A 25,037-nucleotide genomic window follows, 5' to 3' on the forward strand; every position below is an offset into this window, starting at 1 on the left:
GAAACGTCCAATAAAATATTTCTTATGTAATATCAAACTTACAAAACAAGTGACCTCTAAAATTACCAGTGTTTGCAGAAGAAAATGAAAGTTGGGATTTTTGAATGATGTCTACAATTATAACCTTCACTGGGCAGATGTAAACTAGCCTTCTCCCTCATATACACAATTACTGTATCTTTCCAAACCCTTGAAACAGCAGGTTTCATTTCAATTTATTTAGGTACATACTGTATATGCTGTATACAATGCTATTCTAAATCCCCTATAAATAAATGGTGTAGTAGCCTATACATATTTACATTAAAGTGTCATTTAAAAAATGATTGTTATATGTCAGCAGAGGAGTCCACACAAGTCCACGTAGGTTTCTAGTAGATGTTGGAGGGTTAAAGCACCTTTTAATTTCTTAGTGACTCTGTTGGTAAGATACTGTATCTGTGCTTCAGTTTCTCAGCACACCCCGTGGGATCATTATGACAGGTTCCTATTTTCTCTGCTTGATTTTCTAGTTATTATTTTGGAGGAGGCAACAGGGAAAGCTGGAGCACACAAATATGCTACACCCAAATCTCAAGGTGGACATACTGAGCAAGAACAACAATGACAGTGAGACCAATCTGTTGGAGTATTTATGACATATAGAAAGCCGTTTGCTAGCTCATACTTTACCTGAAATATCACTTTTAGAAGAAATTGATTTACAGTATCTATAACTTAATTATTTTCAAAACTATGGCTTTAATTGCACAAATTAAAGCCAAACTACCGAGTTTTGATACCTTTAATAAATAGTTAATGCTAGTTGAAAAACAAATGCAGCTTTTGCTACAATACCCCCCCCCCCCCCCACTTCCCCCAGTATTTTACCTGCAGACTCAGTCCTCCATGGTCCAGTGGCTGTCCTCTTTCAATATGGAAAAAGCCCAACATCATTAAATCCACTGCCTATTAATTCCTGGAGAAAACAGAACTGATGTCATAACATTCGGGCCGCTGCCAGACAAGAAAAAAATAGAATAGGAAGAAGACCTGCTAGTGACATGACTGGCTGAAAAAGTAAGTGTGCTAAATACTAAATATTTGAAAAAATAACGTGGGTTGGAAAGGTATCCAGGCCTTTACAGGCCTTTAGGAAGGTGCTTCAAGGGGGGAGGGCTTGCCTGCTTTATTTTATATTGTGAGGTTTACATCTGGTAATTAAAAATCAATTCAAAGTGAGCTGTGTGACCTTTTGATCCATAGGGTTTGTGGTAAAAAATGTTTAGAAAAAAACTTTCAAAAAGCTCAGAACTAGGAATCCCTTATTCCGAAATGTATAAGATTTTAATAAACATTAGCTTCTGCTCACTTGGGACCCAGTTATAGCTAAATATTTAGACAATATACCTGCCATTACATAATGGAGAGCCGGGTCCATACAGAATCATTTGACAGGTAGCCACTTTGCTGATATTTCATAATGGAATGCAAATAGGAAACAGAGCAGCCGAGCAGTGCATTACCTTTTAAACATTTATTTAAAACATAAAAGGTTGCACTTTCATTTAGATGATGAAAACTTTGCTAAACAGACAGATTATTGTATGGATTGCTCGGCCGCCCGCAGTGAGGACTGAGCAACGTGTCGGTACAGTCCTCCACCCTGATTGCAGTCTGAAATCCTATGGACTTGCCTGAAGATTTCACATTCTAAGGGGCTTCTTACTTTGGATTTTTTTCACCTCACTCAGCACTTCATTCCTTTACTATTTTTGGTTTAATTGAAAATATGTTGTTTTTGCAACACTTTTCTCTTATTTGTATTTTGCTTTGTAGCAATTTATGACAAATTTTTGTGTCACTATATAGTCTATGTATTTGATTACCTTTTCTATTAGTGCACCTTCATATATCAGTTTGATTTGTGTACTGACATGCACTTTTAACTGTGGGACCCTATATAGACAGGTGTTTGCCTTTCCAAATCATGTCCAATTAACTTAACCGGTTGCCAACCGCTGCAAGTACATATACTGCGGCGGTCAGCCGCAGCCAGGCAAAGTGACGTACCGGTACGTCACTAGCCTGGGAGCCAATAGCGGGCGGGTGCGCGCCGCCGGAGGCGCGCTCTCGCCTAGGCTCGTTCACGGACACCTCTGTGCATGTGACCGGCGGACTCAATGTCCGCCGGTCACTCGCGATCTTCCGCTGTGAAGGGAGAAAGGCAGGCGGCTAGTGTAAACAAAGCCGCCTGTCATTCTTCCCTGTGTAAAAGCACTGATCTAACGGTCCTGCTATGTAGGACCGTTGATCTGTGCTGTTACACACACAGCCACATCCCTGCACAGTAAGAAGCACGCCCCTAGGGACACACATAGTTACTGCATCTCTAATAAAGTTAACCCCTTCCCTGCCAGTGTCCTTTTTACAGTAACAGTGCATATGTATAGCACTGATTACTGTAGTAATGTCACTGGTACCCCCAAAAGTGTCAAAAATTTCAGTCAAGGGTCCGATCTGTCCTCCGCAATGTCGCAGTCCCGCAAAAAAATCGCAGATCGCCGCCATTACTCGTTAAAAAAAAAAACAACAAAAATGACAAAAATCTTTCCCTTAGTTAGTAAACTAACTAGTAAAGTAAAATAACTTTTGCGCAAACCAATCAAAATACGCTTATTGTGATTTTTTTTACCAAACATAGGTAGCAGAAAACAAATTGGCCAAAAATTTATATATATATGACACATCCATCTTCCATTCAAATATTAGCCTAGGAGGAGGATTTAAGATTTGGGGTGTTTACTCAACATTCTAAGGGGTATGATTTATTTACGGGAGTACTGTTCACTTTTGGGTCAACATTAACTCTCATGTTACTTTTGTAATTTGAATTTGATTGAATTTAGGTCGGTCCAGTAACCCGCGTCCTTTGTTGCCTGCCTTATCTTTCTTTCCTGGTTCTGCATCTGTTGGATGGCTTTTTGCTTCTTTTACTGTGATTACCAGTTACCATCACCCTTCATCTGCTTAGTTTTTTTTTTTCGTATGATGTGATCTGCAAGTAATTAAGTCACACATATACATTGGATTATATATATGCATGATGTCTCTGTTTTAATTGATATACTGTATATCCTTTAGAATGCTGATGTCTCCTGAGGGAGCAATCTTTCACTAAATACATTGAGACCTCATCTTCATTCTACAGACATAATTCAATTCATTATTGAGGATCTTTTCAGCCATGGTAGTTGTTATTCCTTAAAGTACAAAAATAAACAATGTCATGGCACTCTCTAGTATAGGTGGGTGTTATGGAGGGGTGGGGGGATAATAAGGGTTTCAATCTGTGGTGGAGGAGGCCACGTTCAGCGGCTGCCAGCTGGAGCATGGAGGGGCTCTGAGGAACAGAAAGCAGGAGAGAGCGGCGCAAGCTTAGTGTAGCATTACATTTATTAGTAGACAATACACATATATAACTTACTCAGAGGTAAAGATAAAATGGTGTAGTGAATAATGGAGGATCATCTGTCTCCTTCTCTGTCTTGTGCGGCGGGGGATGGTATGGGATAAGGGTGCCGGCGTTCCTGTGGGGAGGCTGGTGTATGGCAGATGGTCCACAGGTGAGGCGGTGGTGGAGGACTCGCAGCGAGGCTACGACTTCCTGCTTCCGGTCCTGAAGACGTCACATCCAGTGAGAGAATGACAGGCACCCCCTGTCATCCTCTCACTGGATGTGACATGTTCAGGACCACGAGCAGGAAGTCGTAGCCTAGCTGCGAGTCCTCCTCCACCGCATCACCTGTGGACCAGCTGCTATACACCAGCCTCCCCACCGGAACGCCGGCACCCTGCTCCCATCCCACACCGCACAAGACGGAGAAGGAGACAGTTGGTATTCCTTGGCTCTTTTGATGTTATATTTTCCAATTGCATTTTAGTCTGTAATGATTAAAATATATGGGGTGTTGAACATAATGTATTTTAATTTTAATATTGACTATGAAAAAAAAATATCAATAATGTTATAGTGGTTGATTAATTTCTGAGAGCTATAGAACCAATAAAGTTCTAATAGGTTTTTGTTTTGGAAACTGTTGGAATAATTTAGAAATGTGGTGCTAGGTATACCTATCTACACCTTTATTGTTTTGAAGTTATATGTTTATTGAAAGAACGTATAACAAAATACAACAAACAAACTAGGGGGTGGTGCCCCCGTAAAAATTAGGAGAACAACAAGTTGACAATAATAGAGCACAATATCCAATATATCGTAGCACTTCAGTCAAGCTACACAAGAGACAAGGGAAATGGGGGGGGGGGGAGATAAACAGGCATCATGAAATCTTAAGAGCATAGAGATCCCAATCATCCCAAATAACATTGAACCAAGCAATCTCATCGTGAACAGTAGCCATTAAGAATTCCATCCTCCGAATCTCCAAAAGCAAACGCAAAAAAGAGGCCTATCGGGTGGCGTTTGCTGAAGCCAACAGAGTGGAATAGCCCTTCTAGCAGCTAAGAGAAAATAAGAAATCAGCCGATTTGGAGATACCAGAGAACGGGAGTCCTAACAAGTAATGCACAGGGTCCAACGGCAAATGCAATCCCGTAACAGTTAGTATCAATGACATGACCATGTTCCAAAAAGGTTGTAAATCAGAGCATTTCCAAAAGATATGGTATAACGTGCCCAATTCCACTCGACACCGCCAACACCTGGCAGAGCAGGATGGATCAATTTTATGTAGGCGAACCGGGGTTCTATACCAGAACAATAGAATTTTCAAAGTTGTCTCTCTCTGCACCACACATCTAGAGGACTAGATGAGTTATAGATCGCTGCAACAATATCAACCACTTGCACATATAAGGGTGGTAATCCTCAGCCATCGGCAGAGCATCATGGAGGCTATTATAAATAGAGAATACCAGATGTCTCTGATGGGGGCCGTGGGCACTTAAGTATTCAAAGGCAGTGGGTTTCTCCAAGGTCAATGACACTGAAATCGATCTGAAAAAATGACGTATTTGTACGTAAAAATAAAAAGAGTGCTTAGGGAGGGCAAACTTATTATGCAGCGTCTCAAAGGAGAAAAAGGTGCGGGAAACCGGGTGGACCAAATTACGAAGCTGAATCTGGTAACAGGGGATTAAACAAAATATTAGAAAGGGGGGACATGGAGAAGAGAGAGAGAACCTGTGAAAACATTTACGCCAAACATCCAAGGTAGTACTCATAGAAGCGAGGCACAAACATTTCAGAACCCGGTCGGTATGCAATACCGTGGACAATAGCATTGAACAAGGATGGACTAGGAAAATCACACCCCTCTCTATTTCCGACCACCGATTGGGGGCCACCAACGAAGACCAGGAGGCCACCACTCGAAGGTGGGAAGGATAGTAGTACTTAATAATATCAGGAGCCTCAAGTTCCCCCCCCCCCCCGCCTCCTCTGGGAAAACACCACTGAGCTGGCTTTTCTATGGGCCTTATTGTTCCATATAAATTTAAGAAAAGTCAGTTGGAGGGCCTTAAGCTGAACCATAGGGACTGCAATCGGCAGGGTATCGAATAAATAAAGCAATTTGGGCAGGACGGACATCTTTAAGACATTAATCTGTCCCAAAAGTAATAACCGGTACCCCGTCCATTGCTGCAGAGATTTAGACACCTCACGAAACAAAGGAACAAAATTAGTTGAGTAAAGAGTAGAGTGGGATGGGGTCAGCTTGACTCCCAAATAGGTGAGTACCAAGGGGAACCACAAAAGCTCCTGGGGCATATGGAGCGGCATGGCCTCAGTCTTGGAGGCATTCTTTTTATAACCCGATATGGCGCTAAAAGAAGACAGTACTGAATGGAGAGGGGGCAGAGACACCAAGGGATTCGTCAAGGTTAACAAGATGTCGTCTGCAAAAAAAGACAGCTTATACTACCTGTGTCGCATCAAGACCCCACTAATGTCAGGATAGGAACGAATGGCCTCGGCCAATGGCTCCAAGCACAGTATGAAAAGTAAAGGAGACAGGGGGCATCCCTGCCGGGTACCGTTGTAAATGGTGAACGGAGGCGACACAAAGGAAGATGACATCCGAACTTGGGCAGTGGTAGGAGAGTAGAGAGCCTCCAATCCTTTAAAAAAAGGGCCTTTCAGGTCAAACCATGTCAGTGTGGAGAAAAGATAAGGCCAACTCAGCCTATCAAAGGCCTTCTGGGCATCTAAACTCAGGACCAATGCAGGTTGAGGAAATCTGTTAAGAAGGTCAATCAGATCAACTGTACGTCTGATATTATCCCCCACATGACGGGACATAACAAAGCCCACCTGATCCCTATCAATCAACCTAGGCATGAGTCCAGCTAATCTATTAGCCAAAATCTTAGTAAAAATGTTATAGTCAGAGTTCCAGAGGTGATAAGGATCATAGCGTACCTCTTCATTTTAGGCAGAAACACAATAAAGACCCATCAGGCCTGAGGTTTTGGGGAGTGGATAGGATACACCCTAATTGGAGGGGATCCAATATGGTGAGGGAACTGTCACGTAGGGAAACCTACTGGATCTATCTGACAGATGTTCTCCAACCGAAAGGCCTGAACGTGGAACTAGACGTGAACTGTTTCATAATTGACTACTAAGATATTAACAGTTAAGACTAGAGGTGTTGAGTTATACTGCACACATTAGCCTTTTGTAGTTAAACAATTTGGCTGCTTGATGCGATTCTTTGCAGCCAGTTGTTGTTATCTTTTTATATTTTTTTGAGCAAGCTTTGGCCTACGTTTTAATATGTGCATTAGTGGCAGATCAGGCCAGAACTAAAAAGCTCACCCTAGGGGGGCATTATCACCCCAAGTCAGGGTTTCTAGCCTTAGCGTGCTTTTATGACCTTTTATTATATTTTATATCGTGCCTGGTATATGAAATTGTATTATGGCTTTTATGATATTATACATGTTACTTGCTTTATCATGTGTACATCACATGAATATATGTGGGTAATCATCAATAATTTTAAATGTATGTTTATGCTGATATGATCCTCTTTTATTATATGGAAACATAATGACCAATAAGTGGATCTCTACCATGTCAAGCTAGAGACATATTAATATATGAGATCTTGATGGGTAAATTGAATATGTCAGCAGGTTTGATACACATGAATGTTTGCTACCTCACACATGTATAATTAGGGCAGTACTGTGTAAGGATATAACAATGCGAACATTTTTATTGTTGATAAATATGTTGCCATCGGCCATCGATCTCTCAACACATAGACAGAGCGATACTATGATTGTGGCGTCAATGGGCAATGGCAGTGGGAAGCTCCGGTATGGTGAAGGTGGTGACACCGACTCATTACGAGGAGTAACTGTTGCATTGACACTGTCAGCATGGTTAGAGGTATCTCTGATGGCTTGAAGATCCACTTTGAGCCGGTTCCGCCGTTCCTAGGCTTACCGCAACAGTAGCGATGGCACTGAGGTGGTTAACGCCGGGCGGACGGACCAGATAAATGGGAGTGACGTGACTGCGCAAGCACGCTCTCCGTAGAAGTCTCTGACGAAACGCGTTAGGGCGGTGGCGTGCACGGTCACCCAGGCAACGGGACGCTGTCCAGCCACGACGATCGGCAACTTCCGGGACGCTGAACAGCGGGCGGGAGACCGGTAAGCGGCCGGCAGGCCTCGGATTGCCTCAGATGTTATGCTGTTTTTTTCCTATCTAAATGTGAGTGTAATGGGAGGAGGTTTTATTCAATAAAGGTGCTTGTTTTATCTGAACGATATTGCCCTATGTGCATCTTTATTTCTCTCATACACATGACGGATTTGGAGGACATTGCAGCCGTGAGTGTTATTGGTGTATGCTGAGTCCGATGAAGTTATATGGGAGAACATAACCTATTATGGGCTTTTGATACTATGATATCTGGTAAGAGTATTACCTTTGGGTTGAGCACGTGGTGAGGTGGAGGCTTATCGGCATCTGCTATAAAGTGTATACTTTCTTCTCACAACCCCATGGGAAGCCTGTTAGGGTGATGGACTTCTTTCATGCTGGACTTTTTTCTTAATCTTATGCATGGACTTTGTATAAGGAGAGCTTTATTTATATAGAGTTTATGTATGTTATTTAGCGCTGCTTGTGTTAATCATTTAATGGTACGCACCTTTTTCACAAGTCAGAGTTCCACCTTTATTGTTTTGAAAAAACATCTGGCAATAAAAAAAAAATCTAAAAATAATTGGGGTTTTATCTTGTTTGACATAAACCATGGGTACTTTCCACTGAGATATACTGCTCTTGAATACAGGTTACAAACATCCGACTTACAAACATCTCCTAATTACAAATGGAGGGAGACAACAGGAAGTGAGAGTAAAACTAGCCCTAGGAAGGGAAATTCACTCCTGGAGTTATCATAGGAAAAAGGTTGTCTCCACTGAAGCTTTATCACCAATCCTTGTTTCCACAACACCCCAAAAATTTCAAAATCCAATTGCCACAGGGACAGAAAGTGAGGTGAAATCTTCCGATCAGGGGCACAGGCAGGAAAACAAACATTACATGGGTGTTAACCCTTCCCTGTGCAACCCTAAAAACGCAAAAAGTATTTTTTTGCTTGAGTTACATACAAATTCAACTTAAAGCGGTTGTACACCCAAACAACAAAAAAAAAAACCTGCAAGACAAAGGCATAATGAGCTAGTATGCATCGCGTATCTCTGCTGATCTGTATATGACATATGAGCTAGTATGTAAAGTACACTAGCATGCAACTTTTCACACCTACTAATATATAACTTGCATTATAATAATACAAATTGATTGACCAGGTGTGATTCCTCCTGCAATAAATACCACCAGAAATGCTTATACAGTAAGCACTAATTCCCTCCCCTTAGCTTGGGAGGGGGGGTAAAATCTGATTGGTGCCCTGTGTCTATGGGCACTGTTGGTCAAATCAGATTGATTTTTTTCAAAGTTTTTCAAACAAATGCATTAGTCTGTTTAATAATCAGTCATTTCAAATGAACAAATGATTAAAATTAAACCATATTTGGGCATTTTACATAACTTATGATCAATTTTGGGGGGCTAAATCAAGGAGATGGAAAAAGGAAAGGTTATAACATTTGCATTTAGTCCTATATTGTATGCAGTTACGTTTTGTGTGTGTGATTTAGTTCTTTTTTCTCTGTTCAATAATCTTTAGAGACTACTCTAGCATAGTTTTGTTTAGAATGAGCAGCAAGTATGCATGTAGCACATAACTTTAAAAATTCCAGTAAAAAAAAAAAAATAGAATTGGTGCCTGTGTGGCTAACTTTAGACCCACTTATTGTTTATACATACTTTTTTCTACTACCTGTGGATTGCTTCAGAGTAAGTTGTATTAACATTTTTGTAAGCTATTTCTACAAATTTATATTTCATTCAGTCTTAACATACACCAGAATACTCAATAATGTCACTTTATTAGGTACACCTTGCTAGTATTGGGTTGGACCCTCTTTTGCCTTCAGAATTGCCTTAATTCTTCATGGCATAGATTCAACAAGGTGTTGGAAACATTCCTCTGAGATTTTGGTGCATATTAACATTAGCATTATGCTGGCTCTACAGATTTGTCGGTTGCACATCCATGATGCGAATGGCGGCGATCTGCGTTTTTTTTTTGCGGGACTGCGACATTGCGGCGGACAGATCGGACCCTTGACTGACATTTTTGACACTTTTGGGGTTACCAGTGACATTACTACAGTAATCAGTGCTATACATATGCACTGTTACTGTAAAAATGACACTGGCAGTGAAGGAGTTAACTTTATTGGAGAGTGAGGGGTTAAGTGTGTCCCTAGGGGCGTGTTTCTAACTGTGATTGGCTGTGGCTACTAGTGTAAGAACAGAGATCAACGGTCCTACATAGTAGAACCGTCTGATCTCCATTCTTACACAGGGAAGAATGACAGGCGGCTTTGTTTACATTAGCCGGCTGCCTTTCTTCCGGTGTAACGGAAGATCGCGAGTGCCTGGCGGACATCGGGTCCGCCGGGCATACGCGCGGGGGGTCTGTGACCGCGCGGGAGCACGCCTCTGGCGGCGCACGCTCGCTCGCTCCCTAGAGCCTCACAGGCTAGCGACGTAGCCCTACGTCGCTTTGCCTGTGAGGGGCTGACTGCCGACGTAAATCGTCGTGCGGCGGTCGGCAAGCGGTTAATGGCATCCCAATCTTAGTCCGTAATGTTCAGTATTGAATTCACCCTTTGCAGCTATACCAGCTCTTCTGGGAAGGCTATCCACAAGGTATAGGAGGGCATCTATGGGAATGTTTGACCATTCTTTCAGAAGCGCATTTGTGAGGTCAGGCACTGATATGGACGAGAAGGCCTGGCTCGCAGTCTCCATTCAAATTAATCCCAAAGGTGTTCTATTGGGTTGTGCAGGCCAGTCAAGTTCCTCCACCCCAAACTCGCTCATCCATGTCTTTATGGACTTTGCTTTTTGCGCTGGTTCATATTATTTGGTGGAGGGGGGGGGGTTATGGTGTGGGGTTGTTTTTATGGGGTTGGGCTTGGCCCCTTAGTTGCAAAAAAGGGAATTCTTAAGGTGTCAGCATACAAAGACATTTTTATGCTCCCAACTTTGTGGGAACAGTTTGGGGATGGCCCCTTCCTGTTCAAACATGACTTCAAACCAGTGCACAAACAAAGTCCATATAGTTTACCAATCCCTATCATCTATCTATCTATCTATCTATCTATCTATCTATCTATCTATCTATCTATCTATCTATCTATCTATCTATCTATCTATCTATCTATCTATCTATCTATCTATCTATCTATCTATCTATCTATCTATCTATCTATCTATCTATCTATCTATCTATCTATCTATCTATCTATCTATCTATCTATCTATCTATCTATCTATCTATCTATCTATCTATCTATCTATCTATCTATCTATCTATCTATCTATCTATCTATCTATCTATCTATCTATCTATCTATCTATCTATCTATCTATCTATCTATCTATCTATCTATCTATCTATCTATCTATCTATCTATCTATCTATCTATCTATCTATCTATCTATCTATCTATCTATCTATCTATCTATCTATCTATCTATCTATCTATCTATCTATCTATCTATCTATCTATCTATCTATCTATCTATCTATCTATCTATCTATCTATCTATCTATCTATCTATCTATCTATCTATCTATCTATCTATCTATCTATCTATCTATCTATCTATCTATCTATCTATCTATCTATCTATCTATCTATCTATCTATCTATCTATCTATCTATCTATCTATCTATCTATCTATCTATCTATCTATCTATCTATCTATCTATCTATCTATCTATCTATCTATCTATCTATCTATCTATCTATCTATCTATCTATCTATCTATCTATCTATCTATCTATCTATCTATCTATCTATCTATCTATCTATCTATCTATCTATCTATCTATCTATCTATCTATCTATCTATCTATCTATCTATCTATCTATCTATCTATCTATCTATCTATCTATCTATCTATCTATCTATCTATCTATCTATCTATCTATCTATCTATCTATCTATCTATCTATCTATCTATCTATCTATCTATCTATCTATCTATCTATCTATCTATCTATCTATCTATCTATCTATCTATCTATCTATCTATCTATCTATCTATCTATCTATCTATCTATCTATCTATCTATCTATCTATCTATCTATCTATCTATCTATCTATCTATCTATCTATCTATCTATCTATCTATCTATCTATCTATCTATCTATCTATCTATCTATCTATCTATCTATCTATCTATCTATCTATCTATCTATCTATCTATCTATCTATCTATCTATCTATCTATCTATCTATCTATCTATCTATCTATCTATCTATCTATCTATCTATCTATCTATCTATCTATCTATCTATCTATCTATCTATCTATCTATCTATCTATCTATCTATCTATCTATCTATCTATCTATCTATCTATCTATCTATCTATCTATCTATCTATCTATCTATCTATCTATCTATCTATCTATCTATCTATCTATCTATCTATCTATCTATCTATCTATCTATCTATCTATCTATCTATCTATCTATCTATCTATCTATCTATCTATCTATCTATCTATCTATCTATCTATCTATCTATCTATCTATCTATCTATCTATCTATCTATCTATCTATCTATCTATCTATCTATCTATCTATCTATCTATCTATCTATCTATCTATCTATCTATCTATCCCAAGTATATTCTTGATATTACCTTAGGTATCACTGCTACTTCACCCAGAGAGAGAGAGAATATGGAATTTATTGTTTTCTTTAAAAAATTGTCCTTTTGTTATCCCTTTAAATTCAAAGTTTAGGGTTAAAGATGCTTGGCATTCTGATTATAATCTAAGTTATTCATGCATTTTGTGTTAAAATAATTTGTATTTTCAATTAGTGTCATAAATCTGTTTTGTATTGTTTTTATTACATTCTCCTGCCGGTTACATTACTGACCCATTTGTATCCTTAACGTTATTCAAAATAAAACTTCAAACCGATGTTTTCCTTAGTCTATAGAACCTGACAGCAGGCAAGTACAGACATTTGGCTCATCTGTCTATTAATGATAAAACTAGCCACAAAAAACAAACACCTATGTGAAGTAAAGCCTAATTTTCTGGCAGTAGGTTTATATTCCACATTTTAAAATAATGCACTTCCACTGCATTATATTCATACTAGATCAAACCCAAGGTAAATGCGTGATTGTGCATTAACCACTTGCCTACTGGGCACTTTTAACCCCTTCCTGACAATGCCAATTTTCAGCTTTCAGCGCTGTTACATTTTGAATGACAATTGCACAGTCATGCAGCACTGTAGCCAAACAAAATTTGTATCATATTTTCACACAAATAGAGCTTTCTTTTGATGGTGTTTAATCACTACTGTTTTTTTTTTTTTTTTTTTTTTTGCTAAATAAAAGAATAAAGACCTTAACATTTAAAAAAAAAAAAAAATGTCATTGTTTGTTATATAATTTTGGAAAAAGATAATTTTTCTCCTTCACTGATGAAGCTGAGGAAGCTGCACTGATGGGCACTGATAGGCTGCACTTATGGGCACTGAGGAGTCAGCCCTGATGAGGCAGCCCTGATGTGCATTAATGGGCACTGATAGGTTGCACTGATGGGCACTTATGAGGCGGTACTGGTGGGCACTTTTGAGGAGGCACTAGTGGGCACTGATGAGGCTGCATTGTGATGAGGCTGCATTGATAGGCGACACTGATGGGCACTGATAGGCTGCACTGATGAGGCAGCACTGAGGGACATTGGTGGGCATTAATATGTTGCACTGAGGGGCACTGAGGAGGCAGCACTGATGAGGAGGCACTGATGAGGTTGCACCGTTAGGCAGCACTTATGGGAACAGATATGTGGCACTGATAGGTGGCACTAAGGGGTAGCACGGATAGGCAGCACTAATGGGCACTGATGGGCACTTATTGGCAGCAATGGTGGGCACACATTGGCAGCACTGGTGGGCACACATTGGCAGCACTGGTGGGCACACACTGGCAGCACTGGTGGGCACACACTGGCAGCACTGGTGGCCACTGTTTGCACTGTACTGATAATCAGTCCCCTGATAAACATTGCCACCTCCACCCCAATGGCCTGATATCCATACAAAAATGACACTATGTATCCCTTAATGTTGTTGCCAAATAAAGCTATGTTAACTCCTTTACCTACCGGTGTAAATGGTATACAATAATGCTTTCATACATGAACATGCATATGGTGTTGGGCTGAACACCCTGGTTCAGTTTGCACCAGAACTCCCAAACATGTAAAAAGTACAGACAGAGCTGTGAACTCTTTTAAAGTCTATGGAACCCGAAGTTGAAAAATCAAAAGTCCCCATTTTAAAGGCTTATATGCAAGTTATTGGCCATAAAAAGGTATAGTGGCTCGGGTACTGCCCTGGGGGACATGTATCAATGCATTCTTTTTTTTTTAAACAGTCATTTTTACAGGGGCGGTGATTTTAATGATGCTTAAAGGGAAACAATAAAACTGAAAAAAAATCCTTTAAATATAGTGCCTGAGGGGTACCTTTAGTTTACCTGTAAAATGTCATATCTGTACCATGTATAGACCCTGATGCAGCAAAACTGACCTTTATAAAGAAAAACAAAATTACAATTAATTGCCAGCAATACAATACCATTTCAGAAAATGCAAAAATGTTTAAAAAAACAGCGTGGGGGTCCCCCCAATTCATACCAGCCACTTTGTGTCTGGTATATATTTTAAGGAGCACCCTACACCAAAATTAAAAAAAAAATGGCATGGGGCCCCCCCAAAATCCATACCAGACCCTTATCTGAGCATGCAGTCTGGCAGGTTAGGAAAAGGGGGGGACGAGAGAGGGCTACCCTCCTCCTGAACTATACAAGACCATATGCCCTCAACATGGGAGGGTCATCTGGCAATGTGAACAAGTGGCACGACCCCATGTGACATCATCGACCGGTGCATGCTGGGATGGTGACGTCACAAGGGCATGGTGTCACCAGATGGCCCGACCCTTGCTTGTATAGGAACTGTCAAACAGGGGAGCAAGTATCTGAAGCTTAGCCTTTGTCATGGGCAGATCATTTTAGTTTTTTTTCGAGTTTGGTGGCGTTGGCAGGCTTTGTGGCTTTGTGATTGATGATGGATCTGCATCAGGTGACATTGTTTTTTTTATTTTTAATAAAGGAATTGTCAAAAACTATGTGTGTGTTTTATTTCTTTTTTACACTTTTTTGGTGAATGAGAATGGATACAATGTACCCAATACTCATTCACATAAGGTGGGGGGATCTGGGTAATGCACTAGCGTTTGTGCTCCCTTTGTGTTCTTTTACATCAGTAGATATTGGCAGAATTGTAGGGGTGGAAATATATATTTTTTTTCCTTTTGGTTTAGATGCAATGCAAATAGTAGCATAGTGCTGACCCGATTGTGCTGCTGGTGGGAAATTAACAGATTAACAGTAGTGGGGAGCATAGAAGAAAAAGTAGCAGAAACAGAGGAAGATGTCTGAGAGGTTGCTATGGGTAACAAAACTGTAGTTGAAGACCTGAAAGGGTTAAATGCAGGTGAAGTGCAGTTAATGGAAACAGGGTACTGGTATACAGGAGGTAAGGAACAATTAGTAGCAGAGGTGGTTGCAAAGGGTAACAAGGGAAGTAATTCTTGACATTTAGAGGCAGATCTGAATTGGTGTAAAAAACTGAAACTGGATATAGAGTCCCTGAACAAGCTTGGAGCAGAGACTGAACAAAGTTACAGTTCCCTTGTCTGACTAGGGAAAGCACAATCTAACAGAATCTAACAGAAGCCTTTGTGAACAAGCTGAGTAGTGCTCAAAGAAGTAAGCTGTGTCATCTTCCAGCAACCATACCAAAGACTCAACCAGAGGCAAATTAAAGAAAGGAATGAAAATACCATGACATTGAGATGTAGGAGGCAAAGCTAATTCAGAACAAATCTGAACCAATGTCTGTATTTCTCTAAATAAAAATCTACCCAGATCAGCTAAGGTATGTGCTACCTTAATGTACTCCAGCAGTCTTTCACTAGTGCAATCCTGCTAAATCTGGAGACAAAAATCGTTATCCTCCAGTGCCAATTTCACATGACAAAAAGCCTCCCCTAGATACATCTTAACATAAAGGACAGCAACTACTCAAAATAAATACCTTCCAGTTCCCAAGTGCAGATTATCTGGTCATTAGAGGGCTTCAGTTTTATGCCAGGGATACCAGTAGCAGGGATGGCCAGATCTTTGTAGCTACCAGGGGCGGACTGGGCTGGGGGGCAGGGTGGCAATTTCCCCCTGGGCCGTCTGGATTCCCTGTAAATGGGCCGCTGTGCTGGCAGCTCGGAGCTGCACATGTCCGGTACTGGAGCGCTGGTGGTGTGCTACTGCTCGGGCGGCTCCAGCGCGGGGTTAACAGAGAGAGTGGAGGAGCAGTGAAAGAACGCCTCTATCCCCCGCTGCAGCTACGAGCCGGCGATGTGTCCTGTGACAGGGATGTGAGCTGAACCTGTCACAGAGTGTTCTATCCCTGCAGAGCACAGCCCTTCCCCCCCTCCTCTACACAAACGGGAGGATAGATCTGCTCTGCCTCCTCCCGCCCGTCTCTCCCTGTGCCCGCTGGAAACTTTGGATCCCAAACATGAGGCATTATCCAACAGCCACATCCTAAACATGAATCCGCTGACTGAGCCAGTCATGAATCCGCCGGCTGCTGCTGGGACTGTGCAAGTGAGTGAGCTGTGACCACACTCTCCCCTCTTTACTCTTTCTTCCTTCTCTCCAGAATGCCTCTCCCTCTCCCCCAGCCTTGTTTAACCACTTGCCTACTGGACACTTTCACCCCCTTCCTGCCCAGGCCAATTTTTCAGCTTTCAGCGCTGTCCCTCTTTGAATGACAATTGCGCGGTCATGCTACACTGTACCTATATGACGTTTTTATCATTTTTTTTCCCCACACACAATTCAAGCTTTCTTTTGGTAGTGTTTGCTAAAAAAAAACAAAAAAAAAACACCCAAAAAATGTTTTTAACCACTTGCCAACCAGCAGCCACAGCTATACGGCGGCAGGTCAGCAGGTTACCACGTACGGCGGTCCACAGGAGCGCTCCTGGGGACATGTGCCCACTCGCCAGCAGGGTAGCCAATCCACAGGGGGCCAGCAGCCAAAGTTGCCACCAGGCGCCCGCAATCACTCCCCTTGGAGAGAGAACGGCAGTCTGCCGCTGTAACACGCAGACTGTTCTCTCAGAAATCAATACAGGGCTCCTGTGTTCCCCTATTTAGGAACACAGGTCTCTGTGTTCATTTCACAATACCATGCCCTCTAACAGTTAGAAAACACCCCCTAGGCTCACACTTAACCCTTTGATCGCCCCTGGGTTAACCCCTTCCCTACCAGTGTCATTATTACAGTAACAGTGCATATTTTTTAGCACTGATTACTGTAGTAATGTCACTGGTCCCCCCAAAAGTGTCAAAAATGTCAGTTAGGTGTCCGATCTGTCCGTCGCAACGTCGCAGTCCTGCTAAAAATAGCAGATCGCCGCCATTACTAGTAAAAAAAAATAAAACAAATAAAAATGACATAAATCTTTCCCCTAGTTTGTAGACATGATAACTTTTGCGTAAATCAATCAAAATACACTTATTGGAATTTTTTTAACCAAAAATATGCAGCAGAATAGAAATTGGCCTAAAATGATTTTATTGGGAATGTTATATATCAGAAAGTGAAAAATATACTTTTTTTTTTTGCAGAATTGCTGCTCTTTTTTTGTTTATAGCGCAAAAAAATGTATTTGGGTACAGCGTCGCACGACCGCACAATCATCAGTTAAAAAACCACAGTGCCGAATTGCAAAAAATGGCCTGGGCATTAAGGGGGCAAAACCTTCCGGTCCTGAAGTGGATAAAATGTTTTTCTAGGTAGCACTGATGTGGAGGCACTAATATGCCACACTTATCGGGACTGATGTGGAGGCGCTAATATACCGCACTGATAGGTAGCACTAATGTGGAGGCATTAATATGCCACACTGATGGGCACTGATAGGTAGCACTAATGTGGAGGCATTAATATGCCACACTGATGGGCACTGATAGGTAGCACTAATGTGGAGGCATTAATATGCCACACTGAAGGGCACTGATAGGTAGCACTAATGTGGAGGCATTAATATGCCACACTGATGGGCACTGATAGGTGGCACCGATATGGAGGCACTGATATGCTGCACTGATGGGCGGCACTGATAAGCAGTACTAGCAAGACACGGTGTTGCTCCAGGACAAAAAGCCTCCATTCAAAGTTCAGCCTCAGAAAGGAAATTCAGGTGCACGCTCTGGTTTCAACAGAAGCATGTGGAAGAAATGGACTGGATAGTGGCACTCCAAAAAATGAATCCTTTATTGAAGAAAAAAAAGATACAAAAATACATGAAGGGTGATCATACCATAGCGGAGATGATGACACTGGCAGCTAATGCATTTCACACCCAAGCTGGTGCTTAGTCATAGCATGATTGGAGTGCCGCCATCCAGTCCATTTCTTCCACAAGATAAGCAGTACTGTTTTGCACTGATGCAATGATGGGCAGCACTGAGGAGCAGGCACTGATGGGCACTGAAAGGCAGCACTAATTGGTGTCACTGATGGGCACAGACTGTGGTCACCTGCTGGGCAATGCTGAGGCTGCACTGTAATGCTGTGCTCTGATTACCTGTACAGGTCTTCCCTGCGAGGAGATGCCGCTAATCTGGCTCTCCACATTTACACATGATCGGCTGTGATTGGACACAGCTAATCACATAGGTAATAAGCTGCTGCATCGGCTCTTTAACAAGATCGGGGTCATGCCATGTCATATTTGTCTTGCTTCATAACATCAATACCCAATATAAAACCAGGTGGGCATGGATGGAGAGCTGATTCAGTGGTTCAACGGGCCACTTGAGTAGACTTGCCCTCCAGGCCTAAGGCTGCCAGCCCTCCCCTGGTAGCTACCCTTAGGAAAGTGAAACCAAGCTAATATTAGGTATGTATATTAATAGTAAAAAATAAAAAGACATCCAAACACCAACAAACAGGAAACACAGCAAACGTGAAGCTATAAGTGAACCATCAACCAAAAATACCTAAACAATATCTAACAGGCAGCTTAACTATCATACAATATATACACAATGAGGAACACAGATGAACAGGGTATTATCAAAGATGCAAGAAAGGGGGGGACCAGGACTGATATCAGGAACAAGGTTAGCAGACATAAGGCAGCAAGGTACAGGGTAATGGATGCAGGGCAAGATTAAGAGCAGGGTCAGGAACAATTAGCAAGCAGTATCTGGTGACCAAGGTTAAACACTGGAGAACAAAGGAAATGGGATACTAAATAGGAACTAAATACCCTCCCAGCAGCCAGAATCAGATGGAGAGTGAGTACTGGGATCTACTGGCTGCTAGGATACACCAACTGATGACTAGATCTACAACCATCCGCTCTGGGAACCACAGTGCCTCCAGCAGGTGATCCAGTTCCTGACAACATGTGATCTACTATTGCCTATCTAGTTGTTCTTGGCTCACAGTGGTCTCTCTACAACAGCTGCTTCTACCCCTCTTCACCCTAGGTGTCTGTGATGTTGCCAAACAGGAAGATTTTCTCAGCCCCTATGCAGTTTGTGAGTTGTGTACCTTAATATATTGTGTCAGCTTCTGGGCAGCCCACTTGGCAGTGATGGTGGTAGATCTCTGTGTAGGGAAAACTGAATGTCAAATGGCTGGCCAAACCCTGGTGGTGGAAGAACTGCAGCATATGTTCACCTGGGGCAGGTAGTGACAGAACAAAAACCCTCTCTGGTCTCTCTCTGCCCTGGGGCCCTTAGCAGCTACATTGGCTGCCCTGATGGTAGTTTCATCAGAAAATAAAAGGGTTGTTCTATAAGTTCTCAGATTGACCATGAGGTTTGCATTTTTTGACAGTGAAATACAATGTGACATTACATATTTAGGGAAAATTGTTAGCTACTTTTTAGTAAGTTACTTTAGAGATCCTAAAAGATGACTGGGTGAGTCTATAAAGGTAAGATATTTGGTGACAACACTTTGTATGCCCCTTCATATACAGTAAAATGTTGAACTGCGAGTCATTTTTTTTTTGTAAATTGAACTTGATAAATGAGTGAGGTCTTGCAATACGAGTAGTGTCACCTCAGAACTGAGTATAAGGCTCGGTTCACACTGCAGCAACTTGGGAGTCGACTTGTGAGACTTGAAGTTGCGTGACATGTGAAGTCCCATTTTAGTCAATGGGAGCTTTCTTAATTAGCACTACTGAAGTCGCTCCAAATTCAGGTTCCTGTACTACTTCAAGGCAACTTCTATCCGACTTTAATGGAAGTTGCCTCCAAGTCAGATCCTTATCCTAATTAATGTGATTTGCATCCGACATTACAGGAAGATTACCCAGGAATTCCCTAAAGTCTAGAAGTCGCCTGGCAAAGTCATGCCCAATTTCAGGTCGCAGCAGTGTGAACCGCCTCTCTTCTCTTTTATACTCTGTAGCTCCTGAAGTGCAGGTTATTTTTTTTTATTTTTACAGTAAACTTTATACTGTATTTTCTATTGCTGTAATAATTTTTATATAAATAAATGGTTGTGGAATGAATCATCTGAGTTTCTATTATTTCTTATGGGGAAATACGATTTGATATACGAGTGCCTTAAGCACATTTCTGGAATGAATTATGCTTGCAATCTAAGGTTTTAATGTAGAAGTGTATAGAAGTGAGCAGCAGTATCTGAGCATGGGAGAAACACTGGAGAAGATTGCACTAGGGCAGGCAGAATATGAAATTCTGTTGCTTCAGAAAATGTGGACAAGGTGCACAAAACTAAACTGTAGGATAGACATTAAATATATTAATTGGTGAGACAATGCACACATCAGAACAACAGCAATTGACAATGTCCATGACAAAGACTGTTGCATATTGGGGCTCATAGCACTTGACACCCAATCAAAATCTGACCAGAGTGAACATGTCAGGGGACAACCTTGATCAATTCAGATAATAATTCTACATATATTTGTAGCAGTGGGTGAGGTAAAGAGGCGCCAATATATTCCAAACAGTATTTAAAACAATAAAAGCAGACAGCATTAGCAAGTCAGCATCTACCTCTGATCTGCTTGTAGACTCTCACATAGTGCCTGCAAGCTCTGACTAATTACGTTAGTGATATAACTTTAAAACCCTCAGTTTTTAAGCCTTTTCAGCAGCTGATTTAATCACTTACTGAATATAGAGATTATTGTTTAATAATTATATTTTTATTAAAAGTTTTAAAGGTTACATCAATGAGAAAGAAACAATATGACAAACTTCATGGGTATTTTCATAAAGTGGCTTACAGAAACCACAAAAGACCTGAAAAGAATATCATATACAACAAACATAAGTCAAACATTTAGGGAACAGACTGATAAAGTGGGGATCACTTGGCCCTTTGTAGGCCACAGATACAATGCATGCTTCATGCAAACTATTCTGACTATGCTAGGGGCTGTCCATTTTGATTGCCAAGAATGTACCTTGCACTGTCCAGAGGGTGATCTCTGGTCCTGGGGGATGTTATGCTATTTTAGTGTAAGAAACTGTATATTACAAATGACCACGGTAATTGTCTGTGTGTATATTCCTCCATCTTTCCAGCCGCTGATCTTGTATGACCTACTGGTAATGTTGGCTCCCTATATGCATCTTCCTCTACTCCTGGCTGGAGATTTTAATACCATTTTGGATGAAGATTTGGACACCTCTAACCCCTTGAGGTTATCCTCCTCAGAACTCATGTCCTAGGTGCTGTCCAATTTACTAAAGTGTGGAGGTGGAAAAATCCAGGAGTGAGGAGTTACTCTTGTCTATCTCGTACCCACAAAACAGCCTCTCGTATTGATTTGGCGTTTGCCAATAATGCTTGTCTTCCACTGGTACAGGCCACCTCCTATTTGGCAGGCGGTCTCTCGGATCATGATTCCCTTACTACGAACTTTTTCAATGGCAGCCAGGATTGGAGGAGGTGCATGGTGACTATCGCCAGGTTGGTTACAATCTGAACAGGTGATAACTAAAGTACAAACCTATGTCAGATTTTTGGGTCAATAATTCTTCCTCTGCTGAAGATTCTGTGGTATGGAATACTTTTAAAGCAGTGATAAGGGAACAGAGAGACGTTACAGGCTGAGGAGTGTAGATGTGAAAGAGAGTATGCAGCAGCCCCTGGTAACTTGACCTTTGCTGCACTGGAGGGTGCCAACCGTGCCAAGCGTCAACTTGCCTTACATGACACCACTTTGGCACATACAACCCTACAACACAAAGCAGAATTATTATTTGAGAAGGGAGATAAAAATGGCAAGCTTCTGGCGATATTGGTGTCTGATTCACAGACCTCAGTTAGAGTTCCTTGCATCTGATCTGGGTCAGGGGACTTGCTCACTGATCCTGAGGACATTATGACTAGGTTTGTAGAATACTATACATCGGTGTATGCACCTATTTCAGATTATGAGCAGGCAAAGCTGGCGACTCTTTTCTCCACCATATCCTTACCCTCGCTAGATGACAATGACAGGGCATGGCTAGACCGTGAAATTACCCTACTAGAAATGGAGCCAGCTATTCATTCTTTCCCTGCACACAAGTCACCTGGTCCGGACGGTTATCTGGTGGAATGGTTTTAGCAGTACCAAGATATGCTTGCTCTACAACTGCAAACCTTTTATTCATATTGTTTTGAACATTAAGTCCTACCCCCTTCCCTGTTGGAGGCCTATGCAGTTTTTATCCCTAACCCGGGCAAAGACTCCACTTACTGCTTGTCAAATAGACCAATAGCACTTCTTAATGCTGATCCAAAAATACTCACAAAGGTTTTGGCAACTAGTTTAACTATGGTTCTCCCTGTCCTGGTCGATATTGGTCAAACAGGCATTTTGAAATCCACAGATACCAATCCCCGCCGTTTATTCACACATTTTCAGATTTCCCACCAAATTGGAACCAGGGCAGTGGGTCTCCCCAGATATGGCCAAGGCCTTTGACTCGGTTGACCTAGGGTACATGGAAAAGGTGCTAGAGTGTATGGGTTTTGGGCCTCGTTATCATAAATGGGTTTCCTTACTGTACAATAAACCCCGGATGGCTTTAAAAATAGGGTCCTCCATATCTAATGTTTTTAATATTGGCAGGGGTACATGTCAGGGATGTCCGCTGTCCCCTTTCTTGTTTTATCTGATGATAAAACCTCTGGCGGTGAACCTGCGCTCCTCCCCTGAGGTGGGTGCATTGGAAATTGTATCCGTTAGAGAATGCCTGGCGCTTTATGCAGATGAAAAATATTTCTTTTTTTTTTAAATCGAGGCCCATCCCTTTGTGCGGTTTTTCGTATTTTGGATACATTTGATTTTTTTTTTTTTAACTATACTTCTATTGGAATGGAATGGGTCTCCCACTTCACGTATCTTGGAATCCGTATATCTGTGAGAAACGCAGACTATTGCACACTAAACCTACACCCATTATTAGACTTTCTTAAAAAAAGACTGAGGCCTGGAAGAACCTTCCATTGTCAGTGCTGGGACGCATCAATCTTCTTAACATGATATTTTCTGTATACTTATATTTTCTTCGCAACTCCCCTGTTTGGGTCCCGCGCTCTTTTTTTCACAACTTTTTTTCACAAAATACACTGATTTTTAAACTCATTTATATTCGGGTCCACTTCTCCTAGAATTAGACTCAGGGCCCTGCAGGTACTTCCTGACCTATTTAAATTCATTTTGGCAAGGGAAGGGGTTTTTTACAAGTGGGTGGCTCCTTGGGAATGAAGGGGACTCCACCACGGTGTTGGAGGCAGCAGTGTTGGCCTCCTTTGAAAGCCTGCACCTTCTATCACATAGAGCAGGGATCCTCAAACTACGGCCCTCCAGATGTTGCAGAACTACACATCCCATGAGGCATTGTAAAACTCTGACATTCACAGGCATGACTAGGCATGATGGGAATTGTAGTTCCTGAACAACTGGAGGGCCACAGTTTGAAGACCCCTGACATAGAGGCTTGGAGGCCCGGTTTCCCCTGATGGCCACTATGAGAGCCACACTCAAGGCATGGGACTGCATTAAAAACCTGTTGCAACCTGCCTTTGACTCCTTCCCACCGACCTCCTCATTGTAGATGAACCCATGTCTCTCTCATTTTCTTACCATCCCAGACTCCATTATATGGGCAACTAAAGGGATAAAGACATTAGGGGATATCACTAGAAGGGGTGAACTGTTATCCTTTATATATATATATATATATATATATATATATATATATATATATATAAAATTTACCTAATTCCTACCTTTTTAGATCCAAAAACATATGTTAAGTGAGCGCTATAGGGCCTCAGCCGCTAGCACAGAAAGGTGAATATATAACCTTCTTAACAATAAATACAAAAAATATGTGCAGCACTAAAACAATTGCAATAATATAAAACATTACGTGCTGTGCCTGTGAACTAAATTAACAGTCCAGATGTGCATAATAGTCTATAATCCAAAGGGTATAATAAAGTGTCCATCGTGTGTACAGAGTGTCAGAACACTCATCAGATATAATATCAAAGAATACAGTGATGATTGATGCACCTCAAGTGAGTAGTGATCTTAAAAGTGTGCTCCTCCTCCACCATATAGATGCACTCACCAGAAATCATATACAAATGAGCCTGTAAAACAATCCAATCGAAAGCTGGAAAGTCGGCCTGGCATGCAGGACCAACCCTTAGGTTCCCGTGTGCTGGATATGCTTGTCTTGCTGTTATGAGAGATAAAGTGATCTGCCAGTTCACAGGCACAGCACATAGTGTTTTATATTATTGCTATTGTTTTAGCGCTGTACATATTTTTTGTATCTACCTCTTTAGATACTTACACCTGTGACATGCTTTTACCTCCCAATTTGGCTCTGTCAATATGAAAATTAGGCCGTCCAGCTTAGAAAAGATGAAAAAAAAAAACACTCTCTGAGTTATATAAAGAAATTTTCTCTGTCCCTCCTCACTCAGTGGTTAAGTACAGAGAGCAATGAATGTAAGAGGTCCCGGATCTTGAAGGGGAGGAATGGGATGATAAGTGGAGCTTTCCCTTTACTCACCTGGTATCTTCAAGGGATTGGCTAATCCATTTCAAATTCCTACATAGGATTTACTATACTCCGACAAAACTAGCCAGAACTTACCTGTAGGTATAGGCGGAATGCTGCTGCTGTTCCTTTTCTCCAGCCACCTTTGGTCATGTGTTTTGGCATTGTCCGGTGCTCAGGGACTAT

Source organism: Pelophylax lessonae (assembly GCF_965119305.1).
Source record: "Pelophylax lessonae genome assembly, chromosome: 1".
NCBI lineage: Eukaryota > Metazoa > Chordata > Amphibia > Anura > Ranidae > Pelophylax > Pelophylax lessonae.